Genomic DNA, 6,335 nt, shown 5'->3' with positions numbered 1-6,335 from the left:
GGGCACGAGTGTTCTCTACATCAACAGGGTGCTTTCATAGCCTGGGTGGGAGCTCCTCCTGAGACGCTCTAGAGCTAAAAGGAAACTTGACGTGAGTCCTTTCCTAAAGGTAAAGCCTTGAATAGCCTGCCGAAGCCGAAGCTTGGAGCAGAGTCCTTGAGTGTTAACATTAGGTCTGCTTTCTTTTAACGTTAGTAAGCTTATAAGGTCACCAGGACCTCGCGTGGGCACCCTATTCCCTGCAAGAACACCGAGTACCGGCAGGCTCCCCTGGGCTGCTAAGAAACATCCAGGTCCGGAAACCTTTCCCAGTCACTCTGTGTATGCTGAGTGTAGGGCAACACACTGCACTCTTCCTTGGGAGACTTAGGTTTCCTCAGCACTCCAACATCTCCAGGAAATCTGTTCTCTCACGTCCTACATGTCATGAAAATCTGCTTCATAGCCCTAAGCTGAGCGGCACTGAGAAACCAAAACTGCTTTGCATTCCTCGTACAGAGTCATACCTTAAGACCCCATACTTACAGGAGAAAGTTGGCTTGCATTCCTGCCTTAACCACAGCACAGTTCTTCCTCTTACACTGCAGGGTTTTAGAAGAAGCTAAGCCCCGATAGCGTACCTAGAGCGTTCCTTGGGAGAGGCAGGTGGCTACACGAAGAACTCCGTGCCAAGAAAACGTTATTCAGGGAAGGGACCAGTGTGTAGCCTGAGTGTATATTTACTTAGTAGAAATCACAAGGAGGTAGGCTGCGTGTTCGCCGGAAACGGGGACCTGATGGCACAGGCCTTGCCTTCCCATTTTGAATGCTCAATACATGCTGCCTTGAAACTACCTAAATAACAGTTTTAGGACAGGTCTCTAGTCACTGTAGGGAGGGCTTTGTGAAGGGCACGAGTGTTCTCTACATCAACAGGGTGCTTTCATAGCCTGGGAGGGAGCTGCTCCTGAGACGCTCTAGAGCTAAAAGGAAACTTGACGTGAGTCCTTTCCTCAAGGTAAAGCTTCGAATAGCCTGCCGAAGCGGAAGCTTGGAGCAGAGTGCTTGAAGCATTAGCTTTAGGTCTGTTTTCTTTTAAGGTTAGTAAGGTTTCAAGACACCGAGGACCTCGCGTGGGCACCCTATTCCCTGCAAGAACACCTAGTACCGGCAGGCTCCACTAGGCTGCTAAGAAACATCCAGGCCCGGAAACCTTTCCCAGTCACTTTCTGTATGCTGAGTGTAGGGCAACACACTGCACTCTTCCTTGGGAGACATAGAATTCCTCAGCAATCCAGCAGCTCCAGGAAATCTGTTCTCTCACTTCCTACATGTCATGCAAATCTGCCTCATAGCCCTAGGCTGAGCGGCACTGAGGAACCAAAACTGCTTCGCATTCCTTGTACAGAGTCATACCTTAAGACCCCATACTTACAGGAAAAAGTCGGCTTGCGTTCCTGCCTTAACCACCACACAGATGTTCCTCTTACACTGCAGGGTTTTAGAAGAAGCTAAGCCCCGATAGCGTACCTAGTGCGTTCCTTGGGAGAGGCAGTTGGGTACACGGAGAACTCCGTGCCAAGGTAACGTTATTCAGGGAAGGGACCAGTGTGTAGCTAGAGTGTATATTTACTTGGAGAAATTACAAGGAGGTAGGCTGCGTGTTCGCTGGAAACGGGGAGCTGATGGCACAGGCCTTGCTTTCCCATTTTGAATGCTCCATTCATGCTGCCTTGAAACTACCTAAAAAACAGTTTTAGGACGGGTCTCTAGTCACTGTAGGCAGGGCTCTGGGAAGGGAAGGAGTGTTCTCTACATCAACACGGTGCTTTCATTGCCTGGGTGGGAGCTCCTCCTGAGACGCTCTAGAGCTATAAGGAAACTTGACGTGAGTCCTTTCCTCAAGGATAAGCCTTGAATAGCCTGCCGAAGCGGAAGCTTGGAGCAGAGTCCTTGAAGCATTAGCTTTAGGTCTGTTTTCTTTTAAGGTTAGTAAGGTTTCAAGACACCGAGGACCTCGCGAGGGCACACTATTCCCTGCAAGAACACCTAGTAACGGCAGGCTCCACTAGGCTGCTAAGAAACATCCAGGCCCGGAAACCTTTCCCAGTCACTCTGTGTATGCTGAGTGTAGGGCAACACACTGCACTCTTCTTTGGGAGACCTAGGTTTCTCCAGCACTCCAACACCTCCAGGAAATCTCTTCTCTCACGTCCTACACGTCATGCAAATATGCCTCATAGCCCTAGGCTGAGCGGCACTGAGAAACCAAAACTGCTTTGCATTCCTCGTACAGAGTCATACCTTAAGACCCCATACTTACAGGGTAAAGTCGGCTTGCGTTCCTGCCTTAACCACAGCACAGTTCTTCCTCTTACACTGCAGGGTGTTAGAAGAAGCTAAGCCCCGATAGCGTACCTAGAGCTTTCCTTGGGAAAGGCAGTAGGCTACACGGAGAACTCTGTGCCAAGAAAACGTTATTCAGGGAAGGGACCAGTGTGTAGCTAGAGTGTATATTTACTTGGAGAAATCACAAGGAGGTAGGCTGCGTGTTCGCCGGAAACGGGGACCTGATGGCACAGGCCTTGCTTTCCCATTTTGAATGCTCCATTCATGCTGCCTTGAAACTACCTAAAAAACAGTTTTAGGACGGGTCTCTAGTCACTGTAGGCAGGGCTGTGGGAAGGGAACGAGTGTTCTCTACATCAACACGGTGCTTTCATTGCCTGGGTGGGAGCTCCTCCTGAGACGCTCTAGAGCTATAACGAAACTTGACGTGAGTCCTTTCCTCAAGGATAAGCCTTGAATAGCCTGCCGAAGCGGAAGCTTGGAGCAGAGTCCTTGAAGCATTAGCTTTAGGTCTGTTTTCTTTTTAGGTTAGTAAGGTTTCAAGACACCGAGGACCTCGCGAGGGCACACTATTCCCTGCAAGAACACCTAGTAACGGCAGGCTCCACTAGGCTGCTAAGAAACATCCAGGCCCGGAAAACTTTCCCAGTCACTCTGTGAATGCTGAGTGTAGGGCAACACACTGCACTCTTCCTTGGGAGACCTAGGTTTCCTCAGCACTACAACAGCTCCAGGAAATCTGTTCTCTCACGTCCTACATGTCATGCAAATCTGATTCATAGCCCTAAGCTGAGCGGCACTGAGAAACCAAAACTGATTTGCATTCCTCGTACAGAGTCATACCTTAAGACCCCATACTTACAGGAGAAAGTTGGCTTGCATTCCTGCCTTAACCACAGCACAGTTCTTCCTCTTACACTGCAGGGTTTTAGAAGAAGCTAAGCCCCGATAGCGTACCTAGAGCGTTCCTTGGGAGAGGCAGGTGGCTACACGAAGAACTCCGTGCCAAGAAAACGTTATTCAGGGAAGGGACCAGTGTGTAGCCTGAGTGTATATTTACTTGGAGAAATCACAAGGAGGTAGGCTGCGTGTTCGCTGGAAACGGGGACCTGATGGCGCAGGCCTTGCTTTCCCATTTTGAATGCCCCATTCATGCTGCCTTGAAACTACCTAAAAAACAGTTTTAAGACGGGTCTCTAGTCACTGTAGGCAGGGCTCTGGGAAGGGCACGAGTGTTCTCTACATCATCAGGGTGCTTTCATATCCTGGGAGGGAGCTCCTCCTGAGACGCTCTAGAGCTAAAAGGAAACTTGACTTGAGTCCTTTCCTCAAGGTAAAGCCTCGAATAGCCTGCAGAAGCGGAAGCTAGGAGCAGAGTGCTTGAAGCATTAGCTTTAGGTCTGTTTTCTTTTAAGGTTAGTAAGGTTTCAAGACACCGAGGACCTCGCGTGGGCACCCTATTCCCTGCAAGAACACTTAGTTCCGGCAGGCTCCACTAGGCTGCTAAGAAACATCCAGGCCTGGAAACCTTTCCCAGTCACTCTGTGTATGCTGAGTGTAGGGCAACACACTGCACTCTTCCTTGGGAGACCTAGGTTTCCTCAGCACTCCAACATCTCCAGGAAATCTGTTCTCTCACGTCCTACATGTCATGCAAATCTGCCTCATAGCCCTAGGCTGAGCGGCACTGAGAAACCAAAACTGCTTTGCATTCCTCGTACAGAGTCATACCTTAAGACCCCATACATACAGGAGAAAGCCGGCTTGCATTCCTGCCTTAACCAGAGCACAGACAGTTCTTCCTCTTACACTGCAGGGTTTTAGAAGAAGCTAAAACCCGGTAGCGTACCTAGAGCGTTCTTTGGGAGAGGCAGTTGGCTACACAGAGAACTCCGTGCCAAGAAAACTTTATTCAGGAAAGGGACCAGTGTGTAGCTAGAGTGTATATTTACTTAGTAGAAATCACAAGGAGGTAGGCTGCGTGTTCGCCGGAAACGGGGACCTGATGGCACAGGCCTTGCCTTCCCATTTTGAATGCTCCATTCATGCTGCCTTGAAACTACCTAAATAACAGTTTTAGGACAGGTCTCTAGTCACTGTAGGGAGGGCTTTGTGAAGGGCACGAGTGTTCTCTACATCAACAGGGTGCTTTCATAGCCTGGGAGGGAGCTGCTCCTGAGACGCTCTAGAGCTAAAAGGAAACTTGACGTGAGACCTTTCCTCAAGGTAAAGCCTCGAATAGCCTGCCGAAGCGGAAGCTTGGAGCAGAGTGCTTGAAGCATTAGCTTTAGGTCTGTTTTCTTTTAAGGTTAGTAAGGTTTCAAGACACCGAGGACCTCGCGTGAGCACCCTATTCCCTGCAAGAACACCTAGTACCGGCCGGCTCCACTAGGCTGCTAAGAAACATCCAGGCCCGGAAACCTTTCCCAGTCACTCTGTGTATGCTGAGTGTAGGGCAACACACTGCACTCTTCCTTGGGAGAGCTGGATTTCTTCAGCACTCCAACAGCTCCAGGAAATCTGTTCTCTCACCTCCTACATGTCATGCAAATATGCCTCATAGCCCTAGTCTGAGCGGCACTGAGAAACCAAAACTGCTTTGCCTTCCTCGTACAGAGTCAAACCTTAAGACCCATACTTACAGGAGAAAGTCGGATTGTGTTCCTGCTGTAACCAAAGCACAGTTTTTCCTCTTACACTGCAGGATTTTAGAAGAAGCTAAGCCCCGATAGCGTACCTAGAGCGTTCCTTGGAAGAGGCAGTTGGCTACACGAAGAACTCCGTGCCAAGAAAACATTATTCAGAGAAGGGACCAGTGTGTAGCTAGAGTGTATAATTACTTGGAGAAATTGCAAGGAGGTAGGCTGCGTGTTCGCTGGAAACGGGGACCTGATGGCACAGGCCTTGCTTTCCCATTTTGAATGCTCCATTCATGCTGCCTTGAAACTATCTAAAAAAAGGTTTTAGGACGGGTCTCTAGTCACTGTAGGCAGGGCTCTGGGAAGGGAACGAGTGTTCTCTACATCAACAGGGTGCTTTCATAGCCTGCGTGGGAGCTCCTCCTGAGACGCTCTAGAGCTAAAAGGAAACGTGACGTGAGTCCTTTCCCCAAGTTAAAGCCTCGAATAGTCTGCCGAAGCGGAAGCTTGGAGCACAGTCCTTGAAGCATTAGCTTTAGGTCAGTTTTCTTTTAAGGTTAGTAAGCTTTCAGGATACCGAGGACCTCGCGTGGGCACCCTATTCCCTGCAAGAACACCTAGTACCGGCCGGCTCCACTAGGCTGCTAAGAAACATCCAGGCCCGGAAAACTTTCCCAGTCACTCTGTGTATGCTGAGTGTAGGGCAACACACTGCACTCTTCCTTGGGAGATCTAGGTTTCCTCAGCACTCCAACAGCTCCAGGAAATCTGTTCTCTCACGTCCTACATGTCATGCCAATCTGCCTCATAGCCCTAGGCTGAGCGGCACTGAGGAACCAAAACTGCTTCGCATTCCTTGTACAGAGTCATACCTTAAGACCCCATACTTACAGGAGAAAGTCAGCTTGCGTTCCTGCCTTAACCACCACACAGATGTTCCTCTTATACTGCAGGGTTTTAGAAGAAGCTAAGCCCCGATAGCGTACCTAGTGCGTTCCTTGGGAGAGGCAGTTGGCTACACGGAGAACACCGTGCCAAGGTAACGTTATTCACGGAAGGGACCAGTGTGTAGCTAGAGTGTATATTTACTTAGTAGAAATCTCACGGAGGTAGGCTGCGTGTTCGCCGGAAACGGGGACCTGATGGCACAGGCCTTGCCTTCCCATTTTGAATGCTCCATTCATGCTGCCTTGAAACTACCTAAATAACAGTTTTAGGACGGGTCTCTACTCACTGTAGGCAGGGCTTTGTGAAGGAAACGAGTGTTCTCTACATCAACAGGGTGCTTTCATAGCCTGGGAGGGAGCTCCTCCTGAGACTGTCTAGAACTAAAAGGAAACGTGACGTGAGTCCTTTCCTCAAGGTAAA

The 6,335-nt window shown here is 49.6% G+C and overlaps 1 long non-coding RNA gene across 1 annotated transcript; it reads left to right on the top strand.

Annotated features, from left to right (window-relative positions):
• The first annotated feature begins 4,172 nt into the window (after nucleotides 1-4,172).
• Nucleotides 4,173-5,933, top strand: LOC309621896. Its single transcript, XR_014240321.1, has 2 exons — nucleotides 4,173-4,401; nucleotides 5,289-5,933. It is a non-coding gene; the product is annotated as an uncharacterized lncRNA (long non-coding RNA).
• The last annotated feature ends 402 nt before the right edge of the window (nucleotides 5,934-6,335 follow it).

The sequence above is a fragment of the Balaenoptera borealis genome (genome assembly GCF_965194805.1).
Source record: "Balaenoptera borealis genome assembly, contig: HAP1_SCAFFOLD_1125, whole genome shotgun sequence".
Classification (NCBI taxonomy): domain Eukaryota; kingdom Metazoa; phylum Chordata; class Mammalia; order Artiodactyla; family Balaenopteridae; genus Balaenoptera; species Balaenoptera borealis.
This window is presented reverse-complemented; position numbering and strand designations above follow the sequence as displayed.